Source organism: Rhea pennata, chromosome 1, assembly GCF_028389875.1.
Source record: "Rhea pennata isolate bPtePen1 chromosome 1, bPtePen1.pri, whole genome shotgun sequence".
Classification (NCBI taxonomy): Eukaryota; Metazoa; Chordata; class Aves; order Rheiformes; family Rheidae; genus Rhea; species Rhea pennata.
The window spans coordinates 178,714,798-178,738,435 of NC_084663.1; positions in this window are offsets into that span (position 1 = coordinate 178,714,798).

The window sequence follows — 23,638 nt, forward strand, 5'->3', positions numbered from 1 at the left end:
TTACAAACATATAGCAGCCCCTCTGGTGGCAGGAAGCAGAAAAGGAGCAAGAATTTTCTGTATCCCTAAATGCTGATGCAGCAATAACTGCAGGAGGGAAAAAAAAAAGGATCAATAAAAGATACTCATGCTATGACAGTCCTGCAGGCAAGATTGTATCTAATCCCACAAAACAAGGAAAACAAGGCTGAGTGCAATGAGCCGGCCCAGGTCTATGTGTTCGTGCATGGACTACATACAGCTTGATTCTAGTTATAAGCAGCACAGAAGTACTATGCAACATAATAAAAAGGTGAGACATTACACTATCCTGGTCATGGGCAGGGAAGAGGCGTATGCACCACTGGCATTTTGGCACAATGCTCACAAAGGCACAAATTTAGGACTGCATTGCAAGCACAGTAAGACTTTTTTTTTTCTTTTTTCCTCCCTATTTTTCAGATGATTAAATTGACAGCATCCTGACTCTCATCTTGACATATTTCTATTGCTTTTCTGTAGATTGACCGAAATATTCAGGATTTTAGTGTTTTGGAGTACTTCAGTTCTCTTTTTTTTTTAAAAAAAAAAAAGGACCAATTTTCAATCCCATGTTTCAAATCTTAGCTTCCTCTCTCTGTACCCAATGAGTTCTTGATAAGTATTACCTAAGTCATAGCATATCCAGCAAGTGACCACAGAGTATTTGGCCCAGATACTCATCATGGGGGACTCTGATATCCCCCCAAATATGTACTTTTTCCTCTCATTTTTAAAAACTGAAGTGTATGAAACAAAGCAAGAACTCTGTTATGGCCCGCTAAAATAATATTTTCAGCAAAAATACAAGGTATGTCTTGTATATCCTAGGTACACGGATGTGCTGTCGGTTGCACAACCTCCCAGGAGGGTGTTGGAGAAATGTATAAAATGGAGAGACCAAAGCCTATCCATGCCACCTTTTGGAAGCATTTCCAGAGTTATCATATACAGACCACATTTGAGTGGTGCTTTGAGAAAACTTATTGGTTCTCTCAACCTTGGAGCCTGGTACTGAATTAACAGTAATATATCACTGGACTAGGCTTGGAGGTCTTCTGAAGATCTAGATTATTTTACAGTACAGATATATCCATAATACTGAGAAAAAAAGCAGGAAAGAAAAAAAAAAGATTATAAGTGTATTGATTGCCATTTCTGCCATTTTTTCTAATGATGTTACATATTCAGGTTTAAATTATGATCAAACACTAGAAATGAGAATTTTAGTGTTCATTTCAGTGATGTTAGTTCTAAAGAAGCCAATAAGCCATAGGGAACAGGAAAATATTCTAACTTAATTATTCTAATGTATAGATATTCTAATGTATTCTCCAAATGGATAGGCTTTAACAGTATGCTGAGGTTGTGGTATTGGTTTATAATGTTAGCTTGGATGGGATTTATGTTGGCTTCTTGAGATATCTGCAATGCAGTCATTTACCTCTGAACTAATCACCCAAGAGTCTGTTTGCACTGAACAAAGAGGAACACACAATTTTATGTTGCTGTTCTTTTGACTAGAGAAGGCTTTTTAGGATAAGAAGAAACCTGCCTGAAGTGCTTGCTTCATTTCACCAATGATAAAAAGAGTCTGAATATGGACTCAGATAAACCCCATCCACTAAGTCCAAAGCAAAAGTAAAAATATAAATATTTACTTTTCTAGGATTTGACTCTGCATGTTCTGACTCCAAGAACAAGAGCTGTTAATGTAGATAAGTAAAGAAAATCATTGCTATATTTTGCCTTAATAACAAGGAACACCTGAATTCTCCTTTTGTCTTCAGCACTGCGTAGAGTTATAAAGTTGTTTTGCAAAGATCATCAAATTATCTGACACCTCCTCTCACTTTTGTTAATCTATTAGGAGAAGTACACAAATGCAGCAGTTTGTCTTCACAGAGGAGCAGCAAAGTTTGCTTTTTCATTTTATGAAATAGCAAAGAAATAAATAATTAGCTATACTTGCCCTAGGATGTCTTGTCATTTAATTTCAAATGTTTTCTAACAAGGGCAGCAGCAACACAGGAAAAATCCATATAGACATAACACGGTATTATCTTCTCTTTTGGCTGCTATTTTAAAATCAATTATATGTGAGCAAGGGAGGCCTGAAGGTAACAAACCAGTCAATGCTGTTTTATTAGTACTGGACTGTCTTTATGACTGAAACACATTTTAGCCACATGTCAATCATACTTTAACATCAGTCTTTTATTAGTTTTCCCTAAATTATTACTTTCTTCTCAGTTTAAATGGAATGGAAAATTGAAATACTCTTTTATACGTTTATATTCTACATGTGAAAATTTAGAACTAATCTAAAATAAAGCAACTAGCAGTCTATCTGCTTTGTCAGTCAGTATTGACATACTGTTCAATTTCATCTGTATGCTAATATCAAGATTCAGTTCTGCAAATGTATTCTTCAAATTAAACACAAACCAGAAATGCAGTTCTGATGTAATTCCAGTGGATAAATATGTATCAGTCACAGTTTCATGAAGATAGACCTTATATTTCAGTAAAATTTTGAATGAAAATATAGAAGCCACAAGAAATCTCTGCAAAAGCTGAGGGCTGTGTTTATATAGATTTTTATTTCAAGTTCAGATTTAATAATAAAGACAGAGCTGCTACATTCAATATCTGGCTGAGGTTCAGCAAGATATTGAGCAGCCACATTCTTATTTTAAAAATTAATTTATAATAAATATCTATGTGTAGAACACAAAGCTCTGGGATCTTCCTTTAAAAAAGCAGAATGAAAGAAAAAAGAAACATCAAATGTGTAAGTAGTTACAATTACTTCTTTCATGTTAGCTAGGAAGCAGTATACAAAGAAAGATTATCAAGTCTTTACTTTCCCCAACATTCGTTTCCTCAGAGGAAGGCAAATCTCACGCAGCATGCATAAAAGAGAGAAATGCATTAAGTAAGCACTATCAGTTTGCTTAGATATAGATCTTAGGGGTTTGTACTAGCAAGTATCCAGCCACACTCCACACAAAACAGATTGATCATCGTAAAGTCTTTAATGGACGTCATGGAAAGCCTGGCTCTTCTGCCTTTCCAGATTTATAGAAGTCTCTGCTGGAGGTTGACTACATCCTGGGGAAGCCAGGCAGGAGCAGCTGATGACATGAATACTGCTCTTGTGTGGGTGCTCTCCAGGAAAAACACTCACAAATTTTTCTCTCATCTGTTTACGGCATCTCTCAGTGCAGGACGACTTTTCCTTTTCAAACGAAAATGAGAAAATGCTACAGTTTTCTTTTTACAACCCATTTGGCATTATATTAAATTGTCGCAGAAAAAATGTTTAAATTTTCCTAGGTGTTGGGTTTTTGAAGGAAACATTATTGTTAGCAGGTCTAAAAATCAATCAGCACGATGGCTGCTGCCTCTTTGTTAGTTTACATTTCATAGAAAAATGAGCAACTGAAGAACAATCACACACTCTCTATTCCTAAAAAATGTTGTTTAAAGCGTCTACTGTGTTAAAAATGTGTAATTTTCCATTAAAAATAGCATGTAAATGAGTTAGTTAAAAAGTATGGGCAGTCCTATGTGTGTGTGTGTGTGTGTGTTTGTGTCTCATTTCAGGTTTCAGATTTATTACTCATTACACAGAGATGTTACTTGCAAAGGACTGGAGGTGAGTTTATAAGAGAATACAGTACTGTCAAAGACGTAGTCAGAAAGCACCGCATGGCACCTTGAACATCAGAAGGAAGTTATTTTACACCTGGGTGGTTCTGAAAAGGTTTACACAGGCTTGAGGTGATTATAGAGGTATTAAATGAGTAAAAAAGTGATGAACATGATCTAGGCCATCAATAAGCAATCCAGATGTGCAGTACAAGTGAATATAAAGATTGATGAATCCTTTGAATCGGGTAAGGGAAGCAGTAGGAGTCTGACAGGTTATTTACTGACTGCCATAACCTTTAATGCTGCTCCATGAATCAGCTATCACGAAGCTACTGCAGCGGCAGGCTCCGACGCAGGGCAGAGGCGCTACGGTTCCTGCAACGCCCTCATCAGCTCACCTCTAAGTCTACCCTCCACTTGCAGTTTTAAATGCAACCGTTTATTGACTTTTCTTCTTGTAAGAGCTTCTTGCACAGCAGCAGAGGAAGAAAAGGTCAGAAGGGCTCATTCAATACAATACTGAAAAGATCAGGAAAAACAGTTGCTTAACACTTCCTGCTTAACAGAGAGACAACACATGCAGTCAAAGATCAACTATTTATTAAGTCATTTATTGTGACAATGCAGAGAAATCTGAGAGCCTTTTGTGTAAGGTGTTACACACTATCATTATCTTAGACAGCTTATAATTTATGACTACTCTTAGCCATTCTCCTCTGAATATAACTGATGAAGTTTGAGAGATTACCTCCTTCTGTTATTCAAGATTGCCTCTCTGCTGGAGGTTGTAACCCTCCCAGAAGAGCAAACTGTGTGAGCACACCTTATTTGCTTCAGTGTGAACTCAGCTGGGAGCAGCTACGTGACATGTTCTGCTGGCGGTTCTGCAGGTCCGGCGCAGCGATGGGATGAACAGGGATGAACGGCTTCGCTGTTCAGATTCATGTCTACAATGAATAATGTGCCGTATCTATCTAAGAAAACTGTGAAACTATGAAATTACTCCTGCTGAGGAAACAACTGAATGGGAATAAGAAAGGGTAGAATTTGAGATGAGATAGCAAAACAGGCCAAGGGAGTGAGAGGTCCATAAGTGACATCATGCAGGAGACAGCCGAAGGCCACAGTGGAGTGCAGACACATAGAGTTAGGCCTTGCAGATGGCAGAGTCATTTTTTCCTGGAGTCCTATGACTTTAAAAAGACTAATGCACCAAAATTCCCTGAAATGCCAGTCTGAAAGCTAATCTAGAGAGAGAGGGAAAAAAAAAAAAAAAAAAACCCAAAAAAAACTGCCTGCAAGAACAGAGTGGTCAAGGATTTGGTTATGTACATATTTTATTTCTGTTCTGCCTACATGCCTGATTCTGGACTTCCATTTCAAAAAATGTTATTACTGGTAAAATGAAAAGTTCAACACTTGAATTCAATATTTTTGTGCTGCTCTCTTAAAAGGTACAGTAAATCCACCATAAAAATGCTGCCCAATACCAGGGCCTTTTACAAGCTTGTTGTGAATTTTTGGCTCTATTGCCACAGACTATATTATCCCAGTGTGACAGTGCAAGTGAGCCTGGGGACTCATGTTTCTATCACAACTAATCTAATGTCTCAGAGTAGGCAGATGTTGACCAAAAATACAACTGTTTTGAGGTTTTTATGTCATATTGTCTAGAGGAAAACCATAAACCAACTGTCAAAGTAAAGTTAAAGCAATTTGTGTTTAACTAGTAGTAGCTTCAGTGGTGATAATTCTGTAATTTGTTGAACATCTTTTTACTTTAAATGGGAGGGAAAATGTAATATAAAGGATTTGACTCCTGTCTTTTTAACTATTAAAAGACCTTCAAGTAAGCATCCTTGTCTTTTGCTACAGAAATCATTCAAAACTTTTCTAAGCACTAGGATTCATAGGAAGTTGAGTCTTCTATACTTTTCAAAGCTAGTACACATAATTATTTGCAATGCAGCTGGTTCAGAGTGATTTCTCATACTCCTAATGGTACATAGATGACAGACGCACATCGATAACTTTAAGACTGCGGAATCATTTTCAGTGATTTAGAATTAGATACAATTCAGTTCTACAAGTTGGAGTTACTAGAAAGAATAACTTTGAGGATAAACAAACTGACATGTTTTGCTCATCTTCTGACTTTTGTAGGCAAAATCTTTCTACAATTGATAGTAGACTCAGAGACAAAGAGAAGAGATTCAAAGGAAAATGAACAATAGAAGAAAATTCACATTTTGGAGGGGGATGACAGGAGATTTCAATTCAATTACACAGCAAGCTACTCTGAAGCAATCTGTTTCAGTAAACAACAGATTAAAGATTTCATAATAGCGCTGATAGAATATTTTGTTAAAATAAAGAGGTAAATACAGCAGATATCTGTAAGAGAAAAGGCCTCGCATTTTATCTACTAACACTGAGCTAAAGAAAATGAAAGAATGGAAGATCAGATGATAAGATGCAAGGAAGAGAGAGTTTTCATAATCGTTAATAAAAAATGATTAAGTCAAGTAAATAAAGTACAAAACAAATTGAGTGCCAAGGGAAAGTGCGGTTGAAAAAGTGTATTAGAGATGAAGAAGAGAACACTTAAATCCTAGATTTTTTCTATGTAAAAAGATAGCAATCTTTATGCTCATTTATAGATAAATCTTTCAAGGTACTGGCTGTCTGTAAGACACTCCAATGGGAGTTCAGAGTGCTTCATACTTTACATGATACAGACCTTGAGGAATGCTAGACAGAAGGAAAGAAGCCTAAGAGATATTTTTTTTTCTTTCCATATAAAACAAGATGCAGAATAATAGTTAATGGGAGCAAATAAGTAAAAGGGAAAAGATCAAAGTCTAGCATGAAGCTGAAGGGCTTTAAAAATTGGTTCTCTTTCTTGATCCATATAAACATAAGCTGCAATTCCTGACAAAGCAAAACACTTGTTTGCAACCTGTTAAGTTATTCTGTGAAGTTTAGAAATAAGTTCAAGAGGAAATAGGCAGCATTGACTAAAACAGACACTTTTTTTTTTTTTTTTTTAATGGAAGATGGTGGCAAAGAAGGAAGAAAGATCGCGGAATACATACACTTATGACCCTTACAAAAGTTTTAGAAAATATATGAATTTGACCTTTCTCATGAGAACACACAGAAAAGAATGCCTGAGATTTCCTTCACATTATTTCTTGTAGAAAATATATTTAGAAGAAACCGAGAAAAATGAAAGGACGATCATATTGCCCCATTGAACTCCAAAGGCAATATGAACTACTTCTCAGTGTGGGGCTTTTGAGAGAAGGTGTTCAAGGAGGGTTTAGCAACAAGGATGCATATACTAGTATCCACTTCATGTTCAACATTTGGAGAAGTATTCACATAATGTGGAAAAGTTAACAAAAAATTATTTATCTTCTTGCTATGGTCATATACTTCTTACATATCATATATTTCTTCTGTATCCGTTATAGGAAGCTTAATACTGCAGACTAATACCCAAGGGATTTTCCTTTCCCAGTGTTTGTTGCAGTTCCCATTTGTAGGTCCAGCCCATACCAAGTCTGAGCACATATTCCAAAGATGCAAATGCACACTCTCTCTCTCTCTCTCTCTCACACACACACACACACACACACACAGAGTATCCATTCGTCCTTGCCAGCTGGTCTAGATTGAAGTTCACTAGCAGACACACACATACACCCTCACACCTTTTATCCACATGTGTATACATACATATATATATATATATATATATATGTATATATGTTCTTGAACCCCAGTCCATCCAGGATCCATTCCCAGACCTTGAATCCGCATTTATCCAGTCTCCAGCTCCAGTCTTGACTCTTTTCAGATTCTGATCTCCTCCTAGTCACTGGCTACTCCAACTTGAAGGAATCTCTCCTTCACCCTCACCATCAGAACACAGAGCAAGGTCACACAGAAAATAGTTAGGAACAAAGCTTGATAAGGAGATCAGGTGCAGGACTTGGCCAGATGAGCATACTGATCAGCAGTTTATTTATACATGACTCTGATACACTCCACTTTCCCATGCCTGGTCTCCTCCAATCCACCTTGATCCCTCCTGAAATTAGTTTTTGAATTTCCACAGTCTCCTTAAAACATCCTATAATAAATTTTACACAATCTTACAGGCTCCCTCAGGCCTCCCATAGTAAGTTTGCTCTTTTCCATTAAACTCATGATAATGTTGCTTCCTCCTTCTTATCTGTTACTGGGTTCTGGCTGAACCTCTCTGTGTCCCATATGAGTGACCCAAGAGTGCTGGTCCTTGTTATTGTATTATTAGCTTCTGTCAATTAGGGTTTAACTTATTGCTTTTGCTCTCTCTTGTTTTTGTTTTTAACCCAATAAACTCACAAACTAGGTGTCTCTACATTGTAGGTATCTGTATATCCTTTACCTTCCACATATCCTTACAGTATTTCCCATGACCTCTAGCCATTCAGGGCTACAAGAGGTGCACATTCAGGAACTGAGTACATCAGCTACTGGCATAGAATACTAGAGATTCACATCCACTTTAAAATGTTTTATAAAATATTGTCAGTGCTAAAAATTGGATGTGAGTTTAGAGTTAATTTAACATTTGGACGTCAGCACACCTCTTTTAGGAGTACTATAACTCCAAATATCCTTCAAGGCAGAATTCAGGGACCATGATAGGGTAAGTCAGGAAAGTAGAAGACTTGAAAGACTGCATACTTGAAAGATTAGTAATAATTATTAGGTTGAAAAATAGTTATTTGCCCTGCAATTGATTAGGAAACTACATGCATATTTTTCCATATACAAATGAATCACTGCTATTTATGGATTCAGCTAAGAACATCTAAAATATTTTTGTTCCTTTAGAAACTGGGGGATGTAGATGTGTTATTATGATAAATTTTACTCAGGAAGTTCTGTTACATGCAGCCCTTTGTGTTCCTTCTTTTCACTATGGTGAAAATGATTGATCTTGGGAAGTCCAGTTACGATGCTTTGCTTTGTTTTGCTTGTTATGTGAAGTTTTGCAGAGATCGAATAATGCCTGGAGAAGAAGAAAGTATGAACTTCAGGAGAGTTTTACTCTCTGCCTAGGTATCTCATTAAAATCATCTCTTGTGTTCAGAAAACAGACAAAGGAGCTAAGCTGACAGCTATGAAAGAAAGGACTGCTTGTGTGCTGTTTAACCACCTACACGACTGCTGTGTATGTACAAATGAATTTGCACCTGTACTTTGATTCCTTTTCACAAATTAACTCATTACAATGCATTTAGCCAAGATGATGAAGTTAGCTATGGAATTACCTGTAGTCCTACTAGCGGGACTCCTAAGGATGGAAACGCAAGTCTAAAACAGGCTCTAGAGAAGACTGTATCTGCAGTCATTAGGGATGGTAACCTCAGCAATAAGACTGCAATTTCAGAATATAAATTTAATTATAAAAGTTAGATGGAATTAAACTATATTCCATTACTACCTTTGCTCAGCTAGAACTTAACTCTGAAATGGCCTTGGAAGTCTTTCATTGTTTCTGAAGAGTTTGTGTTAAAAAATGGTAAAAAAAAAATAATAAATAGTATTAGTGTAAATATTATTTGAGAAGTCATACTCAAAGTTAAAAGGAGAACCAAACAAATTGATGTTCACTGTGAAACCTTTAGCAAGTGACATGAATAAATTCAATAAAATTGTGAAGCCACTGTGAGTTCATTGCTGAAATATTTAAGAAATCCAACAGTTCAAAGAAACTGAAATATATTCCAAGCTCCTTTTGATATAAATGTCATCATATGACAGAGAATAAGAAATCAACTATTTAAAAAATACAGTTGCACACACTTTAATCCTGGTATTTTCTATACCTTATCCCTTCCTCTTTATTCTCAAAATGCATTAAGAAATAAATTTAAAACTGGAGAAAATGCAGACAAGAAATAGCTTATGTCAAGATCCAAGGCTTGTCATGAAATGTCTCTCACTTAAAACTCAAATCTACAACCAGAAACAATATTTATGTTTGCTTTAACCTACACTTTTACTACACCTCGCTGAATAAGCCTTTGGAGCTCCAGGAGCTGCAGCTCCTTCTCTGTGACTACTTAATGGTGATACAGAAATTACCAATGGACTCTGAATACAATCAATCCAGAACTGAATCCTCAGACATTTTATATCTTGCAAATAGAATCTGACCATTTGGTTTATCATAAGTCCTGCCCAGTCATTTTATTTAAGTCCTTTTAAAGTGCATGAACCAGCAGAAACAAACAGCATTATACCAAAAATCCTCAGGACTTTGGCAAATCAGGGCCCCCAAAAGCAGCATGTACTGTTCAGTGCCTGGGTTCTAAAAGCACTGGTCAGAAACTAGACTACAAAAGGGTCTATGTAAAAGCAGGGATGATGTAGCACATTGAAGGGGTCTAAAATATGTGGCAGTATATAATTGTATGCTTACTGAATGCATAAGACAAATCAATCTGCTCAGTTATACAAATTTCTGTGGAACACTTGCTATCCTGAAGAGATTAAAAAGAAAAACTGGAGTTACACAGTCCTACAAACTCCCTCAAGTATCCCATAGTAAGTTTGCTCTTTTCCTTGAGGACCATGATAATCTGGAGTTACAGCTGGTTTTGAATGAACCACAGAGTAATTTTCTGAATTTAATTATGCTTAACATTTAACCACAATGTTGCAACTTTACCTTTACTGCAGTTATTTGAAGATGGAGGCTATTCTTAGAGCAATAAATTCACTGTTGTGTTTGAGCAGAACCCTTTAACCAGAGCTGTCAAAACATACGCATCAGGTCATGGAATGGGTGGTTTATTTCAGTAAAAAACATTAAAATAGAGAAGACTGTGGTCTTGGAGATAGACTAGTAATCAGGTATTGATTGATTTCACTAACACGTTGTATACAAATCTTAACAACTGCAAGATCATTTTTGACTCTTTTCTTTCAAACCTAGACATTTGTCAGTGCATTCCTTTGAAAGACTACAAAATAGGAAGCAATATTTTACATGTCACTTGGGCTTCAATTGATTGGGGTTCTATAAAAAAAGGGGGGAGGGGGGAGTGTCAAAAGGATTAGCAGTATCTCCACTCCTGCCCACAGCTAGAACTTCTACTTTAGATTACAGAAAAACATAGCAATTGGCAGAGGAGGAGGGAAACTGTTCCCCACTAAATCAGCAGGAAAAACTGGGAAGCCAAGATGGTCTTCTCCATACTTTGGCTTTTTGCACTGCATAGATCTAATCAGTCTTTACCTCTCTGTCTCTCTTCTCCACATTTACACAGTCAATGTAGACAGTCAAAGGTAGTGTTGAGAAGTTGATGCTTGTTATATGCTCGGAATACGTAAACTGCCCTGTAACTGTGATCTGTGAGTATTTGACTGTTCCCTTTAGTGTGAAGAGATGAGATTCTGTGTCTGCTGAGCGGAACCTGGTATCCAGCGTATCCACTGCCTCGGAGGAGAGATGGCGACACCCTCCAAATCAAGTTTAACCTGGGTGAAGAAGACTGCTCCAGAGATTGCCTTAGTAGCCTCCCATCACATACAGAGAGGCTAACTCAAAAGAGGAAGACATTAATAGGTAAAATTTCATCTTTAATTTTCCTTTTTACAGGAAAGAACATATGAAATTGTGTGTCATAACTGTGCACCATGTTGAAGAAGTCCCTTGAAACTCCTAAGCCATCTGCTTTCTTAACAGATTGGCTTTCTCCTGAGAATCAGAACACACCTTTTGTTTCAGTGTTGAAGTGTAAGGCTGTAAAGAGTGATAGAAATTGCACTGTTTGCCACCTACAGTCCCACCTACCTCCAGAGAGCCAGCAAAATCAAGGTTTCACTAAGTGCCACAGCTAATAGAGCTGCTGGAATGTATGGTAATATATACCGCCTTACATCAAAATGATTTTATCAAGCTAAATGTTAGGTGAACTTGAAGAGAGCAAAATTATAGAAAAAGAAGTGGACAATGCATATATTTTATTTTCCTCGTTCATTCTGTGTCCTGTGCCTGTACAATTCCTTAACCTCTTCTGGATCTGTTCTCACTCACTGTTAAGTCCTTTTATAGAGAAGAACTGAAACTGAAGGTTTTGGCTGGTACTTCTTGGATTCACTGCAGTGTGTAAATAAGGTTGTCTCTCCAAAATGAAGCATTGCCTGGTGATTCATCAAGAAAAAAACAGGCAGTTTTAGAGTATACAGAAAAAAGTTGTGAATTTGTTTGCAACATGTGGTTGTATATGATACCTTGAAAGCAAAGTACTTAGCTCTGCTTCCTATTAAGTCAATAGCAAAACTCTCATTGACTTAAAGGGTGGTAAGATCAGGACCTAATTTATGAACATTTGTATTTCCCTAATTAAATTTTAAAAGGCCAGATGCTAAACTGATTTGTAATCCTTTGAAATCCTGTCACAAGCCACTTGTACAGGTTGGCAACCCATTTCTTTGCCTCTTCACTGGGATTGTGAAAATTCCCTGTAGCTATTATATTAGTCTTTGCATTATCATGCAAAGCAGAGCTTCCCAGTCTGTGATTCTAAGCTGGGCATAAAGTGCTTTTTCCCCTCTCACTTCCATCTCTTTTCCCTGTGGTTAAAAGTCATCTCTGAACATCAAAAAGTTCTAGTCAAAGAACAGCACTTCAGATATATAATCCTAGGTGTGAGACAGTTGAATCACCACAAACGAATAAAGAAAATTAAGTATGTGAAGCAGCCATTAAAGCCAACTCAAAAACTCTGATCTTCTTGATTGTCTATAATAACAACTGTTGCTGTGCAGTATGAGAAAACTCAGACAAAATAAAACTTATACTTGTCCTGTGGTCTCTGTGAGCACTTCAGAATATGCATGATCTATCACTGTTGAGTGTATTTAATTATTCACATAGCACTCCCTAACTTCCTGTGTACAAACACCATTCTATATGACCATTTCTGCATCTCTAGGAACTGTTTCTAATGGCCCCGTACAAGTGTCCTATGTATGTGTTGGCTGCTCAATTCCATTTTGAGCAGAAACTGGAATGGTCAGATTCTCCACCAAAGATGTTAACCAGCTCATTGCAATATACAAATGGTGTCTAGCAGTCAGTCTAGGCACAGCAGGGGCTACCTAGGGGTCTCCAGCACAGTCCAAAATTCCCACCTGTAGACCTCCTGCAGCTTTTAGTCAAAAGGTTTGTTGTGATGGTGGTTAAGAATTCAGTCTCAAACTAGTCAGTCACGCAGAGACTTGTAGGGAGTTTCAGGACAACGGAGGGAATTAATGACTAAGCACACTGGGTGTGTCCACCAGCACCGGCCACAAAATTGTATGTATAGAACAACCTTGAATTTTATTCTTATATCATTTAAATTCCACAGCCCTTGCCAAGATCTTCACAAACTTGGAATATCTCTTGACTTTGATAATACATACATCACTCTAGAATCTAACTTAGCAGAGTGCATGGGAAGATAGAAAAAATATCTGTGGTGTTACTCATCTTTGAGGCCACCTAAGCTTTGATTTGGTCACATGTTACTTAGGACTTTGAAAGCCTTCAGGAAGAGATTTGTCATTGAATGTCCTAGAGAGCTCTGTTTTGTATATGTTACAGTGATTGTGGTTGTGGACTCTGGACTATGGTTGACTAGCAAGTGCATAGATGGTATAAAGAAATCTGCTTAAACGTAAATACGTTTTTGATTTATTTGTAGTTCTGTATTTAAACAAATCAGATAAGTACAAGTAAGCTGTACGTGGGCCATTTCTGACCAAAACGTAGAGAAATCCATTTCTAAAGTCTAAATTAGATATGCTCAAAAGGTAAATTTAGACCTTAGAAATGAGTGACCTTTGAAAAATGTGAATTTTACTTCATATGCATAATAACTGGATACTGTAAAATAAATAGGAGTCTCTTTGGGGTAGTAACAGCTAAGAAATAATAGAGCTATTTCACATCTTTCTGATTAACTTATTTTCTCTCGGAAAATGCTGATTCTATTAAATTAAACTATTTTGAAGCAACATACCTAATTTATTTTAATTACCAACAGGATCTTATCAATTTTTCATTTCAACTTTATTGTCTCAACATGTATGTAATGTAATAAAATCAAATGATGAAGGAAAAACATAATTTTAGGACTTCATCCAAAAAGAATGACTCAGTAAAATAGACCAAGTATTTGCTTCATAAAAAATTAGAACACTTTCAACTTTCTATACCATTTTAGAATGAAAGTGTATTTTAATACCTCAAACTACTGTGAGGAGTGTAAATCTCATATTCTAGTCAGCTCTAGACCATAGTATTCATTTTTAAGGCCTATAGAATGTTTAACTAGTACTGCCGTATCAAGAATCTAAGTTTTTATACCTGGAAAAGACAAACAAATCAAACTGAGATAATAAATGACAGTGGGGTTTTTTTTGTTTGTTTGTTTGTTTGTTTTGTTTTTTTTTTTTTAATCTCCTTGCAAGCTACAGCACTTCTTTTTATTTGCAGACAGAATGGCTGGAATAAACTAACTTTAGTTTTGGATACCATGAGAATATACATTATAAATAACTCTCTCTCAGTGACCTTTCCACAAGTTAAAGGTAATCTAACAGCCTAGCAGCTGTATAGTGACGGATTCTCTAAATGTTACTTAATTTTACCAAATTAGGGCCTTAAATCATTGACAGTTGGATCAGGCCCTAAAGCATATTAAAAACTTTTAAATGCTTCAAATGATGTTGCAGTTTGAAATTTTGTAAAAGATGTGGAAGCTTTACGTCAAGTCTGTTACTTGGGAACTGAAAGTGGGAGTTCACCAGGCTGAAACACGGGAACTTTCAACTGTGGGAGCACTGAGTTTTGCCAAGGTGTTTCAGCAATTAACAACACTTTTATGGAACACTTTGGACTTTGTTATATCCTTTTATTTTACGTGACACAAAGGGAGGCTTCAATTTATGGCTTCTCAGAAATGCTTTGTTTAGCTTCTTAAGGTTGGATAGATAGCTGTATGAGTCAGGGTGGAAACGAAGGGATTTATGATTCTTTTTTTCTATCTCACTTTTTTTTTTTTTTTTTTTTTAATCTTTCTACTGCAAGAGCTCTTTTTGATTCAATAATGACATTTGGTGGTAATCCCAGAGGAGTAATAATTTTGCCCAAAGACTAAACTGAGTGAGTGGTGATCTTCCTTGCTGTCAATGACCTATAGATGACATTTTATACCTAACTAATTAGATGTCTTTCTTTTGAAAGAAATGGTGCATCATGCATAATTAGAAGAGGCATCAAAGTTGGAGTCATTGGCTCATTAATCTAATGAGCTAGCCTATGGCACTTAAAGACCATTTGTATTGCTCATGATGTTTGCATTATTTTATGAGTAATTAGTACTCTGTAACACTAAGCCTCTTGATAGTCTTCATTTTTCCTACATCTAAAGAAAAGATTTAGATTAGTTTAGAATATAGTGAAAGTCATAACCTGTAACGTTCATAATTATTCAAATATTAAGGGTTTACAATATGATCAAAAAGTAGCTGGAATCAAATACTGATTTTTATTTTATTTAGAGAAAGAATGCGAGAAAATTCCCAAAGTGTGAGATTTCTCCCATCCCAAAGGATAGATCCCAAAGGATGGGAAAAAACATATAACTATAAAATTAATAGTCAATACAAATACATTCTTGATATACTGGAGGAAATAATGCATTTTACTGATGGCTTTTTAAGAACCCAAGAATGACAAACTCAATGTGGGGCATATAATGTTTGCATGCAAGGGTAAAAGGGTATTTTGTTTATGTATCTTTCTTTTAAATTGCCTTTTTTGTTATTTTATTTTTTAATAATATTTTAAAATATAGATAAAGATATAAAACATGCAGGATTTTTATAAACCAGATTCATTAGCAGACTTACTGGAGCCAATCCATTCTTAGAGTAAGAGTTCCAGAAGTTTAAATTTCACTGTCAGCTCACAACTTGCCAGATTGGTCTATAATCCCTGATAATTACTTCTCTAGAGAGTCTGACAGCTTCAGCTTTGCTAGGATTTGTTCCTGTAGAATGCCTGGTTGTCTCTTATTATAACCATATCTCACAGAAAATAATTCAAATAACCTGAATTGTACATTATCACACTATGTAGTATGCTTAAAAAGACATCCAGCAACAGCTTTGGAAAATCAGGCATCACTGATAGTTTCATATTTAAATTTATAGAAAACCATTAACCACGTGCCTGAGCATGGTATTCAATATGTGTATATAGATATGGGTGTGAATATACTTGCATGTGAAGATTTTATATATGCTACTGTTGAACAAGAAAGCATATATTTTCCTCAAAAAGTTGGTCAAATATGAATTTTAATGAAAATCTTCCAAAATCTCTTTCATCTCTGGACACATCTTCCTTACAACTCTACTTCATTACAGATGTGGAGTCTGCTAAAAGCTTACCTACGGGGTTTTGCAAAATCAGTGAATATTATTTCTACCATTGCTAATTTTAGGATTTATAAATTTTGTGTTTAGATCTTAATGACAGCACCTCAAATTCCCCCAAGCAAGAATTATATAATTACTGGCTAGTGCACTTATTCGCCACATTTGACCCCATACTTAATTATTTTACAAAGTTTCTATGTCTGTACTTGTAAAGTAAATAGGGTTGTGGAACCCAATTGTCACTACCACGCAAATATTAGAATAATCCCTGACGTAGTTTTGGTCTAGGAGACCAAATACACTAGCATGTTGGCTAAGCACTCCAAATTTAAAACGATTAGGAATTCTGTGAACAGCCTTCGCCCTTCTGCAAATCTAGATCTACATAATCTGCTTTTCTTTACTTTTATTAAATGTATCAAGTTAAAATGAAAATATAATTTTTTACAAATATTCAGTGAATTAGTTACTCAGTAATTTACACAACTCCACATGTAACTTTTTCATATTTTACATGTGCTCAAATCCACAGCACATGAAAACAAGACCCAAAGAAAAATATACTATAAAAGTCCACATTAATTTTCAGAGAATAGCCATCTTGTATATCAAATTATCTACAGCTCCTGTGGAAAAAAAGATTGTGCAATTGCATAGTCCAGAACTGTTTTATCATCCATACCTATAAGGAGGGCAAATCCAAGGCACACAATTCTGGCATCTCTTCTTTTTTAATTTCTTAACTTTTCAAATTTTAATCACGTTCTTTTGACCTATATAGTATATAATACTATGTACGATTGTATGAACTAAGAGAACAGATCATGTCATCATATGAACATATTTATAATACATCACCAAGACTGGAGCTTTCAGATCAAGGGTCAGATTTTAGCAAGCCAAGCTGACAGAGTCTGAGATCGATAGGAGGCAGTCATTCCTCTGGGTGATTTCTGCTCTCCCACCGTATCTCATTTATGCTCACCACCAGTTCCTAGTGATCTCTTTTTCCCTTCTGAGAATCCCAGTCCTCATCTTTTCCCTCCCTGTCTCCAATTTCCTGTCTACACTTGAAGTTCTCTTCTCCATGACCAGGTAAAAAATCTCCACTGCGCTCTAACTTTTTGGCCCAGTTTCCTCCTTCCCTACAAAACCTCCACAGACAACATTAGTTTTGGTATTTCCTCTTCTCTGCTTTTTCCATTCACCAGTTGCCGTCTCTGTTTACTTCCCATTAACACTCTACCTTTCATCAGTTATATCATGCAATTTCTTCCCTTCCACTGCTTGTGAAAAATGAGGGTTCCCTCAGAGCACTGTGAAAGCCTCAAGGGAGGAAAATAATCCGCAGTCGCCTTTATCTTCTTGCAATTCCCTGTTTCATTCCTCCTTCCCCCTTTTGCCTTCCCCTTGTTCTTTTCCCTCTTTCCCTTACCTTTCCCTTCCTTTCCACCAGAAGCGAACAGATGTTTTCTACTCAAAAATGGTTGCCCACTATGATTTGAATCCTTGGTAAACTAAATCACGAGTAGATATTTATATATGTTTTAATGCAACAGTAGCATAAATCAGTGTATATAAACTGCATAGGTAGTAAACTGCCAGCAGTGTCTGTTTCCTTCAGGCTGCAATAACTTATGTATGAATTATCTTTTCCCAAAATCTCTCTCTACAGCTGATTTTGGCCTCCTTCAGAGCATCACTCTCTTGTGGATGTAAATAAATGATGACTCATTAATGGACTTGTGCAAACAAGTGTACTTTACAGTGGAACAGAACTGAAAACTGCACTCTTCACTCCTGACACGTACATTTGGCAGGACGTTATTGAAATAGGCCAAGGTATTTTTGGAGCAAACAGAGCTTTCTGTCATATTTCATTCTGACTGTGTTCTTGCTGCAAACTTCTAAAATGTACATTTACCAGTGTCTTGAGTGACATCTCCTGGAGAAAATAAACATGCACACCCACAGTAATTTGCTACTGAACTGTGACAAGGAGATGTTTGCAGATTCTGCTCCTGAAATTTTGTGTTTGGCAATGGGAGATTTATGCAGCAATTTTACTTCTATTTCTAGTCTAATTTGATCAAGATACTTCTCCCTACCCGCCCCCCCCGAAACCACCACCACATCTCACAATAGTGCTAGCTGAGTTGACTCAAAGCCCTTGCCTGGTGACATAGGAACAGCCATAAAACAATGCATCCATTTGTCTTTATTATTGCATCTTATGACTGGGTGTCTCATGAGAGCTATGTAGCCTACCCTTCTTTCATTGACATTGGGGTAAATCAAAAGAGACTCTACAGAAAGCTGTGGACAGAAGCCTGATAAAACTTGCTTAAAGAAAAATCAGGTCAATGCACTGTGAATAATGAAGACATGAAATCAGTGTAACTCCAGAGGAAGAGATAACTTCTGCCTCTGCTGTGGTCCCCTGCCCTTCTTGGGTATGTCTTTTCTGCACCATGTAGAGCACAGCAAAGCTAATCCAATGCAACTGGATTAAATAAACACACTGCTAGGAATAGTCTGTTTCCAGTAGCCAAATTAGCTTCTTTAGAGCTAACTTAGATATTTCTCTACTGTGCATCAGGGTCTTACACTTAAGGTCAGAAGTGATAATAGAGAGGGCAGTCAGTCCCCTCCATGTGTTCCCAGAAGGTAAATACAGGAGGTTGGAAAACCAATGGATCATTCATTCCTCATCTTATCCTTCACTTGTATTTTAATTGTTTTATTGATCCCAAAAGTGCAGATAAATGTTTCCACACACACACACACACACACACACACACACACACAAAAAAAAAGTTTATTGTTTTACAGTTGCCCAAAACATATTTCTATTATTTTCATAGCACTGTTGCATACTGCTGCAGGAGGAAAAAGAACATGCAAACGTGAGATTTTAAGGTAGATAAAGCAATGTAAATATTTAGATGGAAATGAAGGAGGAAGATAACAATGACATAATAATCCTTAAATTAACAAGAATATTCTTCAATAAAATCAAACCTTTTGATTGATTATTACAAAAAAATGAGACTACAAGGCTTATTCATGAACACTGGCCTAACACAGACGAAGACTCCGGTAAGGTCTTTGCTTCAAGTCCCTCCTTTGCTTTAATCACAGGTTTATTGACTCAAGAGGAGTTAGGAACTGAACTTTTGATCATTCCTACATTCCAGAACATTAAACGCATATATAGAAAGTTTGGATGAATCATTTATCTTTTTCTAATTCTATGTAATTGAAACTGCTCCTAACAGCTGTAATAATTTTATTGAATAAGTACTAAGTCAGATCATTGTTCCTTCTGTAATTATCCAGACATCATTACATACTAAGTTAAATCACTTACATCGAGATACACAGACATTACAAAACCTCACATGTGGTGGAAAAATGACCACTCCGTCTCAAATAATGTAAATCAAAAAGTGAAATTTCTTTCCATTTTATGACAACCCTATTTGTGTTACTTTACAGCAACAGTATCAAGTTTTGCCAAGCGATTTGCACACTGAAATGAACCTGGTTTCATTTAAATATTGATTTTTTAATGTTATTGCATAAAGGATGGACTAGTCAGATCTGCTCATTAAAGTGACTCTATTAGCTAAACTTAGCATCATAAAATAAGATGAATCTAAGTCACAACTATCATCTATAGCTTTTTGCTGCTATAATGCCAGCCTGAGTACACACTGCCGATGATTTTAATGATTCCACAAACAGACAACAGTAAGTAGCTGGCTCTAAGAAATCTTTGGAGAATGAAATGTGTAGTAGCATAGCATACTATAATGTCACATATAGTGTAGCATTCTTTCATGAAGGAATAAAGGAAGAAAATATCAGATAGAAGTCCAAAACTCTTACTGAGGTGTAGAGGAAAAAAAAAAGTCACAGTACTTTAAGAATTAAATGGGGTATTCGCAATTGTAACTATTAAGCACAGTGTATAATGCTTGGTATCTAACTCAGGCACTCTTCATCACTGCATGTACTATGTATATCTCTCCATGGGATCACACTGGGATCATAGGGAAACTCTATATGACCCATGATTTTAGATTCTCTGAATCAATCCTGAATAATCTACTTCCAAGTGAAGAGGAAAAATAGTAGATTGTGTGAGTATGTACGTTCTTCCTCTGTCTCCTACCATTGTCAGTCAGATAGTGGTTTCCTTTTCCTTTGAAAATATAATTTGAAAGTTCTTTAAGTTTCTTCAACACTTTATTTAAATATCAATGTGTTTAAACTGTAATGGGGTTGGCTGAAAATTTTTTAAAAGTTTAAAGTCAGGTACACAGATTTAAATAGAAAGCAAAAAGACCAGAGTCTAAGTCCTGTGACTAACTAGCATTCTCAGAGTACTGCCAAACTCTGCTTGTCAAAAATTATAAAGAAATATCCCAGCAAACTTGAAGAATTGCATTGGCTCAAAAACCAGAGATTTATAAAAAAAAATAATTTTGTGTATTTTTTTTTCTGATTTCAGAACTGATAGAGATGATTTGTGTTTTCTTTTTTTCCCCTATGGTTTTAAAAGCTAGAATCAGAGCCATAGCAAGAGCAATAATAGTTTTTCAACTCATGAAAACAGAGAGCATCAGATATTCCTGTGAATCTTTATAAAATATACCATTTATCAAGAGACACGGAACAAGACTGCAAGATCTGACAGTGTTGCAGCCCCAAGCTCTGTCAGAATGATTGGTGAGAAAACAAATTCTCTTTTTATCTGAGCAAAGAGCTGGTCAGATCTTTGAAGAAGAATGGTGTTTTGGGCCTTCTAAATCTTGCTTCTAGATGTATCTCCTTCCTGTGTCACAGGATACCTTTGAAAATCTTATGCCACAGCAATAGCAACTGAAGTGCAAGGTCAGGAAGTTCTTTGGGCTAAATCCAAACTCCTGCAAAGCATTCAAAGCATTTTCAGTCTTCAAAGGGCATTAGAGACACCTAGTAAATCATCAGCCCTTCCTTGTTGGGTCTACTCTTTATTACTAGTACCTAGCGCAGTACGATGGATTTCCAAGATAAGGAGGCAAGCAGTAGGCCACAAGGGAGGTGACAAGCTCATTCACACCACTTCTCTCAGCCTTTTATTCCCCTTGCCTTTCAGTGCAGGAATTCCCTTCAGAGTGGTGTAAGATCTGACCAGACACCCTGGCCTTCTCAGCTCTCTCTACCCTAAATGTCAGCATCATGTGAAGTAAGGTGAAGTTCCTAGTTAATAGACAGGGGAACGTCTCTTTGCATTTATTCTTAATTCAGTAATTAATTTAAAGATTTATGTTCGCGTTTTATACTCTGTTTTCATTTAAAAATCTGTAAAATTATTATATTTTCAGACCGTCTCCTGGAACAGTTTTGATCCTTTACCTATTGCAGTTCTCGTTTTTGTTTTGAAATGTACACGTTTTGTTTGGCGACTCAGGCTTCTGAGATCATAAGAAGAAAGAAGTATATCAGATCATAAAAAGAAAGAAGTATATCAGGTTGGCAATTTCCCTCACGTACACCCTTCACTTTTCACACTGGGTACTTAAAATAGCTCTAAGTACCTGATCTTGAGCGCTGCACTTCCTTGCTGGCATTGATTGCTCATTATGTTCGAAGGTTGGTTCAGAAGAAATATATGAAAATTTCTCCAGGGCAGCAAAGTTTCTAATTTGGAAATCTGGATTGACGAAGCTTCAGCTGTGATCTATTATATGAGTTAGGGAGGAAACACAGCCTGATACAAAACTTCCTGTTGTGCTATTTGTTTTAAAGGAATGTTTCCCTGCTGTGACAGCAGTTGTACCTTGCATGCATGAATGAACTTTCAAAATGACCATGTTATTATGTGTGCCTAGAGATAAGCCAGATAGATAAAGGCTGCATATATACACTATGTGTTTAAATTTAAAAATGCTCCAAAGACTATAACTAGATTTAGAGGAAATGAAGATAATAATTGTCTCTCACTTCCTAGTTGACTGACAAGCCTGTAGCTAAAAAATATATTTGGCTGAATATGGTGTGAAAAGATAGTTAATAATAATAGCCAGTAGAATTGATGGGAAAATACTAATTGAAGCTCAACCTGTTCCTGCAGACAGCTGCCGCCAGGTACCTTTCCTGCTCTGCCATTGCCTGCCTGTCGTCGTCAGCACCTCTGCCGTATGTGCGAGTCTCTGCGGCCCGGCTGTGGATAAGGATAATTCCCGTCAGCAGCAATTTGTGCACGTCTCAGTCTTTCAGAGAAAGAGTGATGTCTCCCAATGCCTATAGAATTCTTTAAAAATTCCCTCTATTATCTGAAACATTCATTATCCAAATTTAGACAATGGCCCACAAAGAACCGTGGGATAAAGTTAGCAGTGAATGCACTAATAATGACATCCTTTGGGCCACACACAGATTAAGTCTGCGATCCTACAAGTTCTTACATGTAGCCAAAGGATCAAGGAAGTGTGTGCCCACATAAGATTTTAAGTTGTCTTGATACAAGTGAGAAAGCTGAACTTCATTTTCTCTTTTCTTTTTTTCATTTTCTCAAAGTTCAAGATATTTTTCAGCATTTGGAAACAGTTGCTGCTTTAGAATGTGACAGTAGGAGACTCTTGTGCAGTATAATTCAATATTTCTATAAGCTAGCAGCTTTCAGATTGACTTTAATAAATTTTATGATAATGGCTAAAAAAAACCTTTTTTTTTTGTTCTCTTTAAGATGTTTATGCAGATCTCATTACTATAGAATACATTGCACTATCTTCCTCCAGTAATTTCATAGCATGTCCAGGAGGTGACAAAAAACTATTTTACTGATTGATAAATATTACTCATCCAACTAAAAAACAATACAATCTCGAGAGTCATGAAGCTCACGGTCTCTTCATGATGCATATGAGGAACTGGACTTCCAAAAGAAGAATCTTCAAAAATCATTTGAGCAGACAGCCACCAAATCTGCAGGTGAAATGTTAAAGAAAAGGGAAAGGTTCTGCTCAGGAACCTGAGTCGCAAAATATACTTGCAGCCAAGCCAAATTCCCCTTTGTCTTCAGATTTACCAAGGGAGAAGGAATTCACAATATAAAACTCACACAAGATTCAGGGCGTGTATGAAATTAAGTTACTACAGAGAATCTTCAGTAGGTTCATTAGAGTGACTTCTTACATGCTTTACATTTTTAAATAGCAGAGAAAGAAACATAAAACTGTGTAAAACCTAATACAAGAATCTCAAGATTTTAGTAAAAGAAAAATGGATCACTTACAAGATGATAATCTCTTTGAAGTCTACGTTTAGAATCACAGGGTAAATCACCACCTGCAGATAAAAGTGCTAGCAACATTTTAACCACATTTATCCAAAATATCATGATTTATTTAATGTCATTTTTCTTATAGCCTGGACAATATTTAACTGTGTAATTTTTGAAACCTTATGTGAGGAT